This window comes from Phalacrocorax carbo, chromosome 2 (genome assembly GCF_963921805.1).
Source record: "Phalacrocorax carbo chromosome 2, bPhaCar2.1, whole genome shotgun sequence".
In the NCBI taxonomy this organism is placed as follows: Eukaryota; Metazoa; Chordata; class Aves; order Suliformes; family Phalacrocoracidae; genus Phalacrocorax; species Phalacrocorax carbo.
In genome coordinates, this window is record NC_087514.1 from 118,610,274 (window position 1) to 118,625,891 (window position 15,618).

The 15,618-nt window shown below is 40.2% G+C and overlaps 1 protein-coding gene across 6 annotated transcripts in view; it reads right to left on the bottom strand.

The window, feature by feature from the left end:
• TRAK1 (trafficking kinesin protein 1) overlaps nucleotides 1–15,618 on the bottom strand; it is a 136,504-nt gene that overhangs the window by 70,500 nt on the left and 50,386 nt on the right. For 4 of the 6 annotated variants that reach the window (XM_064444047.1, XM_064444046.1, XM_064444052.1 and 1 more), the window contains exon 3: nucleotides 1,910–2,104. The exons of 1 other annotated variant lie outside the window; for it this stretch is intronic. The gene's annotated coding sequence lies outside the window, so the exon portion shown is untranslated. Of the gene's footprint in view, nucleotides 1–1,909; nucleotides 2,105–12,067; nucleotides 12,140–15,618 lie in introns of all 6 variants that reach the window. One more of the 6 variants, XM_064444050.1, reaches the window with a different exon arrangement.

The window sequence follows — 15,618 nt, forward strand, 5'->3', positions numbered from 1 at the left end:
AAAGGGCGAAGTCAGAGATCTCAGCTTCCAGGGTATTAGTCTAAGGCTTAATCCAAATTTGCTTAAACTTCTTAAACTACTATCTATTCACAGGTGTCTGTATATAAAGCAGTAAGGAATGAACTTTTCTTTATAGAATTTCTCCTTGCTCACTTCCTCCTCTTTAAGCAGCTATTTCCCAATGAAAGCAGAAAATATATGTTGTGCCAGGGATTACACTCAATTTTTTTTTCTTTCAAGCCAGTTAATTGGATGAAATCTTCAATCACAGCACCATGCTAGAGTTGCAGTCATTATGCTTGTAAGCTGAAAGCTGGATAAAATTGCATAAGTACTAACAGGCAGCTACCGCTACCCAATTCCTCTGTTGTACATGGCTTCATTTTATATCCATCCCCAACAGTCGTGCACCATTGCAAGTGACATGCCCCACCAGCATCTCATCTGGGCAAGTTAGGATGCTTCCACGTGGATTTTGGCCTTCCTTGCCTGATTAGTAAAACACCTTTCCCATGGTTATTGCAACAGTCCACCCACATAGACAATCTTATTCATGAGACAGGACTAATCCAGTTAGTAAAGACCCTGGAAACTTGACATTTCAAAACATTTCTTTAAGCCAACTTCTGCCATCATTAAAACACCATTAATGGACTGATACGAAAGAAGGAGTTGTAGGTACAAGTGATTCCACAGGACCAGCTTCAGCTCACCCCTCCCCCTTCACACTGTTTTTGCCTAACTGGGGGGAGGTGGAGAGCATATGTAAGCTATCTACTAAAATACTTAATGCCTTTTGTTGAAGCATTACAGTCAGAAACTTAGTTCTTCATATTCTTAATGCTATTCTTTACCAATCTTGCTCCTCAGAAAGTGAATTTTCTTGGTGCTTCAAAATGCAATGAAGCCATCTTCACAAAGGTTTGTGTTGTCCCGGTAACTCATCCTTTCTGAGCTTCCAAGTGTCTCAGTAAGCCTCCCTAAATCTATCCACTATTATAATCTATGTAAATCCACTACTATGTAAGTCTAACTACTGTAGCTTTAGCATATAACCTATTGGCTTGATATTCTGCAGACTATTTTATCATGCCATACACACAGAAGTGCAATGAAATTACAGCTTCATGTGAAACCATGGAAGAGAGAAAAGGAAGAATAATTTAATCATACATTACTCAATAAATCAGCAACTAGAGAATGCATTGCAGAAATCTTCTCTACTTGTGCAGCTAAGTCAATATCCACAGCAGAAGAGCCCAAAGAGACATGAATCCATTCACCATGATAAAAGCATCTCAAGGCTCAAGCAAAAGAATGAAAAAACTAAGGTCACAACATTACACACTTTCCCTCCAAGCACACAGGGTACCTTTTTGTCCAATAGTATAAATGTGAACAAAAGAAAGAACAAAAGGAAAAAACACCATAACCAGATACTCAGAGTTTGGTTCTTCACAAGCCTTTCCTAGAAGCGTAAACTGCAGAAAAATTATTTGATGTCCTGTTATATGCTGGCACACAGTGCCATCAGACAATAGTGCCATGTATCAGAGAACATGTTCAAAAAAAGCAAATATTGAAACAGGTCTAAGCTTTCTACATTGTATATGTACTGAAATTTCAGTCTCTTGCCAGAGAGATCAGAAGCAAAAAGAAGTATTTAAGTTTCACCACTATTTGATGATGTGGAGAGGTGCGTGCACAGATTACAAATGCAACTGCTGTTTTTGATTAAATGTTTCCTTTGTTTTCTGTCTACCACAAACTTGAAGACCAAAGCAATCAATCATAAACAGTTCTCCTGCTTTCCACAGCTCTAACAGAATTGCACAGATACTTCAGAAAAGGTAACAAAAATAGAACTATTTTATTTGCTTCTCAATACAAGTTTGAATTTTTGACTTACGGAAGTATTTCAAGGTCTCTTCTATTTGCTCAGTTGTTAAGTCAATATTCACATCAGGAGAAATGAGAGGTGTATGAAGCCAGTCATCATGGTCATAACCATAGATTGTATCTGCTCTTAGCTTATAATGAGGCAGCTGCTCTTCCAGTAGACTGATGATTTCAACTTCAGGAAGGTTGGTACTATTGCACACATCTGGTAAGATAAAGAGGACAATCGCTATTAATAGAGTGCTATATATACAAGCTAGCAAAGATGTCAGTTTGTTTTGGCATCAGCAAGATTTTTCTGCATGTAGGAAACAGCTGGATACTAATTGGTTTAGAAGATATGACTAGCACAATCCCAAAATAGCATATTTACTAGCACAAAATAAAAAGACATGCTCTTCAGGACAAAAAGCTCAACCTCTAGAAGGAGGGACTCACCTATTGAAGAATAAGCTGGGGGCAGGGGGAACAGAGAGTAAGTGAGCATTGACTGAAACAGGGTAGTTACAACCTGGGTATGGAGAAAAGATTAGTGCATATAGGATTTACATTTTTAATGTTATACTTAACAGACTATTTTAGCTTGCAAGCTTTACTTATCTCCTTAACTTGGTCTTTGATCACAGTTCAGTACCACTATATTTTTTGCCTTTGCTGCTGGCAGATTTTTCCTCAAGAAAATGAAATCCAGGATTACAATAGCAAACAGTGTCACAGTTCACACCTAAGATTCACTAGTGAGAGTTGGCTGCAAGAATTTTGAGAGAACCTTTCAACACTATCTTGACCTGCATTCTGTGACATGAGTCCCCCGTGTTCAAAAATACATCGGGTTGGCACACAGTTTTAAAAGTGGATGCCGACAGCCATCAACAACTGCAGAAATGTTGCGATTAAAATTGGAGATTTAAATTTAGGACAAGAGGGAGCTGAGAAGTTTTAACACAGAAAATTCCAATTCAACATAAACACTTTTTCACCATAAGGATGGTCAAACATGGGAAATTTCCCATGTTCGGAAAGACTGACAACTTGATGAAACAATGCCATGACCACCCACTTTAAAAGACCTGCTTTGAATAGAAGTCAGAACAGATGACCTCCAAAAGGTACTTTCCAACCTTTATTCTTCTATAATTAAGTATATTTTTGTGTGTGTGAATACTCAGAACAGGCACGATCGTTTTAAATACATACATTTTAATTACCATATGAAATTAACTACAATGTCTTGCTAAATAATTAAGAAACAAAGCAACCCCGGTATGTTTTCCTGTAAACACTTAGTGCATCAACCTGCAGACCCTTTTCTATGCCAGGGCAAAAAGAAAAGAAACCACAGCCCCGCCCCCTCACACACACCCCCGCCCAAAAGAAGAAAGAGCTACCTAAACCTATTTTGGAAGGCCAAGTACTATGGAAGGCTGCTCACATGCTACATGATGCAGTGTCATCTTTAACCAATGCCATAACTCCTGCAACTGCTGCTAAGACCATTCCACAGTAATAGCGAAGATCATCAAGGCACTGAATGCACCCACAGGCCTTTCCTGCCCTGACCAGGCTCATCAGGGACCCCACCCAGCACCCTGCCCAGTGGCCCAGAAGCCCCATTTAAACCCAGGCCCCCTGTCCACCCCTGTGCAGTGCTGGGAGGTAGGTCTGTGCCGAGCTCTGTCCCCGGCTGGTACTGACTCACTGCTGGGGCTTCCTGGATTGGCTACAGACCTGTTCAGTTCCTTGCATTTGTTTGATAATCACTGGAGAGTCAATTTTAACCATTACTGCCAGCACCTTTGTCCTGCTCAGGAACAAAGGGACTGGGCTCTGCCAACAACATGGTCACACTCAGCTGCCAGCAGGGCTGTAAGGCAGCACTGCTCTTGCTGCTTCCTGACAAAGACACCTATTTTCATAAGGCAAACTCATTATTGCAGGACTGATTAGGACCTGCTTTTCCACTGCAAGCTAGTGGAACAAACCTCTGTCAGGGGAGGGAAGAGAGTGGGAAATGGGGAAGTAACACATACTTTTCAACAGACCATCATTTACCTCTTTTTTTTGTCTTTCTAATCGAGAAATTGCATTGTCATAAGCATCATCCTGAGCGCTAAAGACAAGAACATTACTATTCTATCAAACAACAGGGCAGAGGATACAAAGATGAACTCATACCATTAATCTCCTGCCTATATCCTTTACAAGATCCTGTTGATTAAAACTAAAATCCACTTGAGAAAGTTGCATTATACCTTATGGTTCAAGGAGCCTACTATTACCTATCAGGAGGTGTTCTCTGCTTTCAACTAGGCTGCTCTGCTAACAGTTGTACATACGTAAGTGTTCTCCAAACCTCACTGCAGAAGTGGATGAGCAAAACTTAGTAGGATTAAGTACCCGCATGTGCGACAATGCTATTTTTAAGGAGCTCTGTGCAATGCGAGAGTGAGCCTGCACACATCATTTCAAAGAGGTCCCTGCAGCCCTCTTGGAAGACTACTAATTTACACAGAGAATCAAGACCTGTTCCCCATGTTTCCAAAGCTGAGAGCTAACCTGTAACTACAAACCCTTCCTCTTCCCTGGCTACCTTTTTAATTGCTGACAACATCCATCTTAGTTCCTGCATTCAGAAAAGCCAGCTGATCTAAAAAACACCTGTTTATATCAACTAAACATTCAGAGATACGTGTGTGTACATGCATACACATAAAGATTTTTTTAAATATATCTACATATCTATGTAGATACAGATATCTTTAGATTATCTAATGACTCTCACTGTCAAAAACATGGGATTCTGTTTTTGTTGGGGTTGGTTTTTAGGGGGGTTTTTTGGCTGAAATGTTAGTTCGCCTCTTGTGAAGAACATAAAAGTCTACACAGCCTGACTGAGATGGTTTTCTTGGGAATAATGAAATAAAAATGCTTGGAAAAAAAATCAAACTTTTAATGTCTTTCTGCTTTTAATTAGTATTTCAAAAGAAATGGACTGACTTTATAGATGAAAAGTTGCAGGCAAATAATTTTGTGCAGAGAAGTAAAATGGTTTGCTGTATCAGAAGTAGCAGCAGAAAATGGAAAGCAGGAGGTTACCAATAAAATTTAGGAGGGGGAAAAACCAAACCAAAACGAAAAATCCCCAGAAGAACACACAAAAGAAACCAATACAATTTTATTGTGGAAAAGAAATCTGCCAGAACATGAAGCACAGACAGTAAGTAAGAACTATAGTGGAATACAAGTCAAGCAAGACAATTTTTCTACATTATCATATAACAAATCTTGAGTGGTTCTGAGCAATTCAAAAAGCCTAACAACTGGAAAAGACATTAATGAGTAACCGGAAAGGCAACTTATTATGATGCTATTGTCATTAACTCCTATTGCGATTTTAAAGTCTGTATACCAGCAGGAAATAGAGGCAGGCTCTGATATAATTGCCTATTTAGAAAAACAGGACACCGTAATTACACTTGTGTATGACTGAACATTAGTTCACCATTTAAATCACAGCAACATTCTCAGTGCTACAATTACACAGCCTTTCCCTTCACTTTTCCTCCCCTCCCTTTTCTGAGGCATAGGCACTTGTTCTGAGAAGGTACGCAGCACTAATGCCATCCCCCATCCTGAAACATCAGTTACATTTTATAGAAGACCCCAATTGTGCTTCCAGATATTTTTTATTAATATTTCTCATTAAACTGCAAAAATAACTAAGTTAAGTTCTCAAAATATCCGAGACATCATTTATGTTTTATGATTAAGTTAAGTCCAGCAGGCATAAAACTGTTGCACCTCCTCTTGTCCTAAAGGGTACCTTCATTTTACTCAGTTAAATATAACACCATAAGCCTAAAGACAATTAACTCCTCATTAATAAAAATTAACAAAAAAAACCCCAAAATACAGTTGAACTATCTCCTTCTAAGATGCTCTGTTACAGATTTTGGGTCTTGTAGTCTAAGCAATTTTAAGTTTGCAGTTTTCCGGACATCCTTGACAAGCAAACTTCTACAAGCAAATTACAAAAGCTTAAAATAGCTAAATGAATTATGAATTCATGATTCTCACTTGAAGTGTGGGTCATTCCAGGTTCTGCTTTTGAAAGAAAAGAGTTAAGAAAAAAGATTTTCTAAGGCTCTTGCACACTGTAGAAGTCTGCAGCTTTCAGTGCTTCGTAGACATACTTGCATATAAACAAAAAAATTTGTTAATTCTTTTCCATATCATTTTTGCAAGGGATGCACTCCAGTGCTTTGCTGTCTTCATAGTTTAAATGTGGTAGATGTACAAACACCCTTGTCTCTTTTTGGTGCAAAATAGATTCCTCCAGGCCCTATCCCTCAGAAGATGAAGTTCCTCAGTCTGCTTTACAGGAGTTTTTGACATTATTCCTCTGTATGTTTTCTAAATGAAATTAAAGCAAGTTCTTTGAGGCTTTTTTTTCTCTGATGATTTTGCTGCTTCAGTTTCTAATCCACTCCATCAACAAAGATGATGCAAAGCTGGGCAGAACACTCCCAAAGAACTCTTCTGCGTTTTGTTTCTTACTTCAGTATCTCTTGAATAATTATTAATGGATTACTTGTTAGCTTGTCCCATATCTTTTCATGCATTGGTATTTGACTGGCGTATTTCCCCTTCTTCGAGCATCTTAAACCCTGCCACCACCTCCTTCCCAACTTGAGAGCCACCAAAGGTTCACTGTTTGTTTCAGCTTGTTTACATTCCCTTAGAAGAACTTTTGTTAGACTTGCTGATCTGCATACCTTTGACTATTTAATCTATTTCTTTTGTTCCTTCTCTTCTAGCCAACATTTCTATCCACTTAAAAAGCAAAGTTAACTTTTCTTTGTGGAGATTGAATTGAGGGTGGCTTTGGGTTTTTGGTTTGGTTTGGGGTTTTTTGTTTGGTTGGTTTTGGGGTTTTTTAAATATATTTCTGGGGAAAAAAGAGGCATAATTTTTAGGGCAACTAAGAGAGGATAAGAGTACACTTGGTTATTTTGGGATGTACACTTACATCCCTTCCCTGCTGACAAGTGAGCAAGGAGTTGATCAAACAGAAAATGGAGTGAGAGGTCTAAAACAACAGGAGCTGACTGTATTGAAGGGGCACAGCACCTCAAGGACTGCCACTCCCCCTCTGCGCACATAACATCACACAGACCATAAGGCATCATGCAGGGTGCTGCCACCCACTGCCATTTTCATCCTGCACTCGTGCAGCCATACAATACATGAGGTCACTTCCCATACAGTGCTAAACACACATTTAGCTGTCAGTGTTATTCAGATGGAGGAACTATGCCAGCACCTCATGACCAAACAATTCAACCTCACTTGAACTTCAACTCAAGCTAAGTTCAACACAAACCGCACGCAGACAGATTTGAAGATCTCATTCCAAACAACATGGTCACCCAAAGCAGCTCACCAGTCAAACGCCAATCCCTACCAGGCTTTTGTTTTTCACCTGTTTACAGCTATGACTGAATAGTTGTATCTTTCTGTAGAAAGGAAACCTAGCTTGACTGATAAACAAGGAGTACCTATTCAATTTCAGCACCAACTTCACATAAAAAGTAGCGATAAATTTAGAGAAAAGAACCTAGAAGAGAAGGGACAAAGGCAGGTGAACAAAAGGAATAAAAAACCCAACACACACACAGAGAAAATAAATTTTACTCTCAAATCTCAAAGCCTGGTATCTACAGGTTTTAGAAACACAATACAATACAGCTTATCAGTACAGCCATTCCATGGAAGATGAAATTTTTAGTTTTAGTCTGTCTGAATTCTGGCCCAAGCCATTCTCAATCTGTATGGTTTTTTTGGTTTGTTTTCAAGCAGTCTCCCCTTTCAAGGTTAAAAGGACTTCCAGGTCTCTATAGAACCTGCCGGCAGTAGATACTGCCACCTGGCGTTAGGAAGCGCCTTACTACCCAAACCCCTACACCACAAAAGACATTTTGTCAGCCAGTTTCTCATTTACAGCCCATTGCTGTAAATGGAGCAAAACTATTTCTTACAAACCCAGCCCTGCCACAAACTATGCTAGGGGCAGGGTTGTGCTTAAGAAGGGGCAGGCCAGAAGACACAAGTCAAGGCAAGGAAGGCTACAAGAAAACTACCCAGAGACTGTATCATTCCCAGAGCACCAGAGTTGTGTTCCTGATGGAGGCCAACACCTTGCCAACAGCTCAAAGCAGCCGTGCTACCCTGAGGTGCCTCCTCCAAGAAAAGGGGAACAACTGCTGCACAAAAACAGTGTGTCCAGCAGAACAACTACGCGCTAGGTGTGACTGTGGGGAAGTGCTGGGCTGCTTGGCAACTTTCAAAACACAAACTTTGGTCATCAGGTCGTACCACCCGCCCACCCTGAACATCTTCCAGTGGACTCCACTGCATCACCACCCAGCAGCTGGTACTCAGCCCACAGCCAGAAAGACACCGTCTAAATACCCTCTCCTTCTTAAAAAATTTTTAAAATGCCAAGCAAGGAAAAAAGGCCTCTGTAGTCACTTGCTGGCAAATTCTTTCATTTGCCACAACAGATTTAAAACTTCCTAACTTGTCACAACCTTGTGAGGTGGTTGGGGAAAGAGAAACAGGTAAGAGCGCAGGAAGAAAAATAAGATGAGAGAAACAAAGAAACTCTGGAAGAAGCAGGAAGCCTTCTTCAGTCTAATACAGAGCCACCTATTCCTCTCCCTGGTTTTCAGTCCTGTCCCATTCCCCACACACACACACTTCTGCTTGATACTTAGCTCGCTAAAATTTAAAAACAGAGAAACTTGAAATCTCTTTGAAAATGGCTGGTCAATAAATAGCAAATTATTTTTTTAAAAAGCACACAATACCTGAAAACAGTCAATTCCAATTCTGGCTCCTTACAAGTTAAGTAGAAGGGAGGTTTTCTGCAGAACAGGGCTACCACATGGAGGCTAAAGTCCAGCCACATAAAATGAAAGAAATTGAAGTTCATGAACTTGAGGCTATCTCATGCTAAACACTAGTGAATCTTGACTGCTGTTCTTGCTTTATGTGATGCATATACATGCAGAGAACACAAACTGAAAGTCTGTGTCCCTTCCTGGAAGCCAAGGATCGGTAAGCACTTGACAAATTTCATATCCCTGTATGTAAAATGAAATAAAGTTCTACAGTACATGTAACTTCACCTAACACTTAATTCCATTTTCTACTATTTAAGTAGGAAGTTCCCTGTTTAAAATTCTCAGTGTATTGATTATCCCTCCATTCTTAAAAGGGTAAAGAAATACACAGCTCCATATTTTTAAAAGCCATCCCATTCCATTGAGCCAAGAAAATTCCAGAAACTCCTTCCAATCTAGCTAATCTAGCTAGATTAGCTAATCTTCCTAGCTAATCTTCCTAATCTATCTTGACAACCACCCAAGAGGCCATGACTATGTTAGGATTCTTTTTTCTCAGCAGACCACAAGCCTAAAGTCTAATCATATTCCAGGGATGGAAACAAGATAGATGGTCTTTCTCTAAATGCTTTTCCAGCAGATATTTCCTGGCTGCTTGAAGCAGTTCAGTAGCCTCATTCTCCCAATGCTTTCTGTCCATTTAGACAATCACGGAACGGAGTGAACTAGTTGTTACCATTGTGAACAGTTCTACATAAAAATGAAAAGCAAAAGGGTAGATAAAATTCAACGCTGCAATTAGGCTGCTAGCTAGTCTACTGAAAAGGGAAACAGCCTGTAGTCATCCAATATTTGAGCCCCCACAGAAACAGGCATTAGGTATTAACTGGAGTCCAGAATTACAAGTATTTCTTGAACATAACAATTACTCTGCACATATACCTGTAATGGGCAAAACCTCAGAACTCACCACATTGCTGTTCAATTTCAGTTTTAGGATGCCCAGAATCTGTCTAATTATACTGAAGTCTTACAAATACTACTGCTGAACTCAGGACCGAACACACACAATACATATGTTCTAATATAAAGTGTGTGATTAGCTCCTAGGAGCAAAGAAAATTAACTTCTTTTAAAAAGAAAATTCACAGTCCTCCCAACTCACTGACTTGCCCAAACGGAGAGATGGCCTTCGCATCCTACACATCAGAAGTCTCATTTCTGGCTGCAAAGTCAAACTGCTGGAAGAAAACCTCTTCAACAAGAAAGCTGTCTCATACCTTCAAAACCCAGACTCCTCAAAGAGCCATGGCAGCTTCTGTAATTTGACAGGCATGACAGGATTTTGGAATTGCAAGTCCTGCCACACCCTTAACCAAACCTATTTAAGCAGTAATTCTTCTGCCTCTAAATATGGAAAATACTGCACAAAATCCAGTCTTCCATGGGAAAATAAAAGACCCCATGCCAACCTTGGATATTCCTGTTCTGGGGTGCCACACAGCAAGGCTTCAGCTAACCTGTAACTCAGTAGTGCCCACAGTGCTTTCTCTCTTGCACACATAGATCTCAACTGGACTTCCCACCTTTTTTAAGTAGGGCACCATGGGAAAGGCAAGTGGTATTTATGGTAGCCAAGCGGGTACACTCAATCATGGAAAAAGAATTCTGGATGAGAAGTCCAGCCCATGGAGAAGAACGAAGCACCCAAACAGCGATTCTCATAATCTTCTCTATGTAATACCAGTGTCACTTCAGTTATCTGCCATTTCATATTTCAATTCATACAAAGATGCACTTATAAGACCAAGGATAGGAGTAGAAAGGCAAAAGACTTCAAGAGTTTGCTTTTCTTCCCCTCTCCCACCCTCTTTCCCCCAAGCAAATCCAGCTTCATCATTGGAAAAGTTCCTTCTTCCCAGAAGCTGCACAGAACATAATCACAATTGTTCCTTTGCTACACAGGAGAATTGGTACGAAGATTCAGATCATTCAATGTCTTCCAAAAGAATAATGGTATGCAGGAAAAATCATTACATTGACCAGGTTGCCAGCTTAAGTGGAAGAAAAAAATACTGTTCCTTCAGTTCTGCCACACCAAGCACTGGCTAAGCCTGTCTGTGGAGTGGACAAGCCATAAAACTGTCATATAAGTCACTGGGCTCAGGCAGCATCTGCATTTTTGGGTACATAAAGCGCAAATATTTCCAGTACGTTACCTTCCTTGGTATGAAATTCTGCTTAGTTGCAGAATGCAACTGAAAGTATATTGAACAAGTAAGCTGGGAGAAAACTTGGCTTAGCCAAACATACCAAATAAAGACTGGGACAGAGCTGGGAATGTCCATCTAACAAAGATGAACTCTGGAAACTGCAGTTCCAATGTAAGGAATCTCATTGTTTATTAGGTTAAAGTCTCCCTGCTTTGGTTTCATCTTAGACACACATTCCTGGTGGGTATAAAAAGGTGAGACAGATCTTGGTGATGAGAGGCCATTAACTATTAGGTCCCGGCTGCACATTATTGCGTAAATTTAAATTAATTTTGCTTCAGTATGGAAATGTTTCTCCATGTAGGTAAATGCAGCCATACTCACTGTTTTATTTTTGCATTAAACAGAAAATAAAAGGAAACTCCACCACCATGGCTATTCTTTTAGAGAAAGAACAAAAGCTATTCATGTATCAAATACATGCTGGCAACGCTCTGTTCAGCAGCAGTAAGAATAAACACATTCATTAACCATTAGGATCTTCCAGCTGCCAAGACAGACCGAGAACATCTCAAAAACCCATTGATAGGTCACTGAGTACAGAAAACCCTGAAAAGCAATTGTCCTGCTTTTGCTTGTTGTTCAGCCCAGCACAAAATGTGCCAGCCCCTAAACAATGGCTGACAATGAAGCTTTAGAACCACAAGCAAAACGTACGAACTAATTCTTATGTAGCTTGCTCTTTACAGGTGTCAGCTTTAGAGTGAAAATTTGTTGTTTCATGATGGACACATACATGTATATTGAGGGAGGAAGGTAATGCTGCACTCAGCATGTTATGCAGGTAAATGATGGGATAGAAGTTATTTTCACATATTTAAATATACCAATATTCACATGTAGATTTTTAGTCTTTCAGTACTATTCAAGTGCACTGCAACAGAAAAACAAAAACCACAAAACAAAAATGCACCCCCAAAAAACCCACCAGGCACTTGCCTTCAGGAGTTTTCTCCAAAGAACAAACCCACAACACTGATGAATACTTACTGCTCTCGTTCTTCCCTACCCTGAATAAAGTAGACCTTTAGGAATGACAGTGCTTCCCAAAACAAGGAAAATCTAGGAAAGAAAAATAAAGACTGTCACACTGGACTTCAGTAATTGCCACAGTTGCTTTCACAGTGACTCTAGAATTGACAGGTTACACTAAAAAAATATATACTCCTCTTCCTAGTATGATATAAGTAAGCGAGAGGGCTGGATAAGGAGCATAACAGTAGCAGAATTCTTCTAGGGGAGGTTGGGGCAACCACAAAAAAATGCCCAAACAAAAAATCCCAAGAAAACACAAAAAGATAATCCCTGAAAGAAAAAAAACCAAGTATGCCTGGAATATAGACTGAGAGGTAGCATAACAATCTGTCACAGGAGACAAATCAGGAAAAACACTACGTTACTGGCAAAGGGTAAGAGCCAGAAAACAACTGATAGGATGCAGGGGCGGGTGGGGAGGAGAAGCTTTGTTGAGTTGACAGAGAATCCATCAAAAGCCAGCCAGAAAATTCAGGGGCAGTGATGCAGCAGGCATTGAGAATAAGATCATGTTGTTAAAGTACACAAGACAGAACTAAAGTTAGACTCATAGAATAGTTGCAGTCATACTGAGGGAGCTATCTCATTTCAGTAGGACTAGCATTTCTGGCATGCTTTAGAGAAAGAAAGAGTGCTCAGAATTTAGCAATAGCTGCTTATAGGAAGTGGCATTAAAGAAGAGGGTAAAGAGATCATGATTAGATCAAGCTTATGGAATGAGACTGGTGACAGCAATAGCAAAGTAAATGGCCTGACGTAAGAGCCCACGTTCTCAAAGTTTTAAAGGAGATACTAAGAAAGCTGGGAGAAGAGAAGACTGGGGTGTGAGAACGACGGAGGTTTTTCAAAATCACAAAGATGAAATCATAAGGGGAATGAAGAACTGATATTCATCAAATCCTGCATAACTAGAAAAAGAAATACTGGCAGAAATCAGTGGGAGACTGCTTTAAGTACCACTGCACACAGCCAGTAAAAACCATGAACTTGCACAGTAACACAATCAACAGATTTAGAAAGGTTTTAGACAAAGTCACAGGCAGGGTCCAACACTAAGTAGACACTAAAAGAACTAGGCAGGGACATGCCCGCTATATCCTTAATACAACAGTCGTGCATGATGGGGGTACTTATGCTGAGAATAAACTACTGAGAGGCTGCACGTGTGCTCTCCATACCCAGCCTCTGCTGTTGCTGGAGTCAGAAACACAGTCCTGAGTCAGCTGGCCTGACCCAGGAAAGCATTTCTTACGGTGTTCATTGGAGTTCCAGCTCCACCAAGCAGTATCTTACCCCTCTTCTCTCATCAACAAAACTGAGAAAAACATGGAAGTACCACCCCAAAGCAGGAACTGGGGGGGGGGGGGGGGGGGGGGGGAAGTGCTAGAGGAAGTTTATGCTGTGTAGCGAACCACTAAACAAGAAAGATAACCATAAGAGAACTCAGAGGTTCAAAAAGAGGGAAACAATTCAAAGCTGTTATTATTTTATCAATACTTTTGTAACCATTTAACACTTACAGGACAACAACCCAGCCTGTAACAGGTAGCAAACAAAAGCAGAGCACCCTGTTCAATATTCTCAGAATACCAAGCATAGGAGGACTGCAGGATCTCACACTCCCAAAACAGGACAGCCACAGATACGGTGTTTTTCCCATCTCCCACATATCAAAAGTAAATCTTTCTAGTAGCAACCTGTATTACCAAAAACTTTAAGGAGTTACAGTCATGCTTTGTCAGACTCAGAACAGGAAGAATAGAAATTCAGCCTTTCAAACAAAAATATGAAAAAATTTGGGTGGGGCATGCAGGGGAACTGGAAAGGAAATCCTATAAGCCCTAGGCATGCCCTTCAAAATGAAGTGACTACAGAAAACATGGTCAAAATTACACCAGTTATCTGTAGGATCAGACAGTCATCAAAATTGGCTGATATTACTATGAACATTTGACGGAAGAGAACAGAAGCTCTGTTTCACTTGATAACATAATTAAAGCCTGAATAAGGGTAGAGGCAGGACGAAAACCCAGAGAAAACTTTCTGCACCCAGATGTCTGTTGCTAGGAGATTGCACGAGGCTTGAGAGCAAGAAAAGTCAGTTTCTCTGGATGATGTAACTACCCATCATTGCAGTCAGTGCAGTAAGGTAGAAGTTACCCTACCTGCAAGGTCAAACAACACCAACTCTTCTCAGAGATACCTCCCAGCTGAGAGAAAAAGGCATTTCATGCTTTGATCCATCTAGTGATATAACTTTATTTTAAAAAATCAATTTGTGTTAATTACAAACAAAATAAGACACAGGACAGGTTATCACCATGAAAAATTTCCCAAGAATCCTCAGGGAAGTGCCCAGAACACAACAGCCAGAGAACACACATGCATTTGGAAAGAGTAATTAGTACAATGAACAAATGAATCATGCAAACTAATGAAGGAGCTAGGCAATTTAAATCATAGTCCAGTCATTCTCTTTTTTTCAGAGAAGGATGAAGGAAACCTACATGGCATATTAAGCAGTCAGCTCTTGAATTACAAAGTGTATCATGCCAAAATGCATGGAAAATAGCTAGTCTTCGGATATGAGAAAGCAGACTGAAAGTTAACTTACTGAAGATGGCTAACAATACTGTGTTATGCATATTTTAAGAGAAACAAAAATCCACAAAAGGACTCTGGAAGCCAGACATCTGTCACAAGAGTAAATCTATACTCCAGTGGTATTTCAGACTTCCATCCCCACTGTACTCTCCCTTTCCAGAAGGACAGGTTTGTCTGACAGCCGCTGATGGACCAGGAAAAAAGGCAATCAGACTAAGATGCTTTTAAACTCACAAAAATGGACTATTGAGCAACCTAGTAATACTCCACTTCATCATGTCATGATTACAGCCCTTCCTGCTCTACAAAAAACGGGATGGGGGGGGGGGGGGGGGTGTAAGAGAAGGAAGCCCCAATCCCAGTTGCTGTTTCCATCAGCACTTGATTGGAAGTATCCAGGTCTGCGCTGCAGTTACAGGAAAAACACCTTCAAAAGAACTTCGATTCCCTTTTGTAGCAGAAGGAACACTAGATGGTGCTACACCCGCACTCCTATCTTTACACTCTCAGATGAATGGCAGCAGCAAGAAAAAGTTCGAAGGAAAAAATAACTGGCACAAGATAGGTGCGTCACATATGTAGTAGCAGTCTGTCACTTCCATGTCATACAATGCTGCCCCACTGGCCACCAGCCTCAGGACTTGAGTCTCCTTCTGCCCATTTACCTGTAGAAGCTCCACAAGCAACAGCAGTAGAAACTCTGTAAGTTAGGCTACATTGAACTTTTATCTTAAATCTTGCTAACAACCACCAAAATGAAGTAATAATTACCCCCAAAAAATCTACTACAGCAGCTACTGAATCAATTTTCAGGTTTAATACTATTATGTGGTTAGAAAATAGGTCCTCCACCAGTAACATTTTTTTAATAACAACTCTTAAAACATTCACAGACAATATTT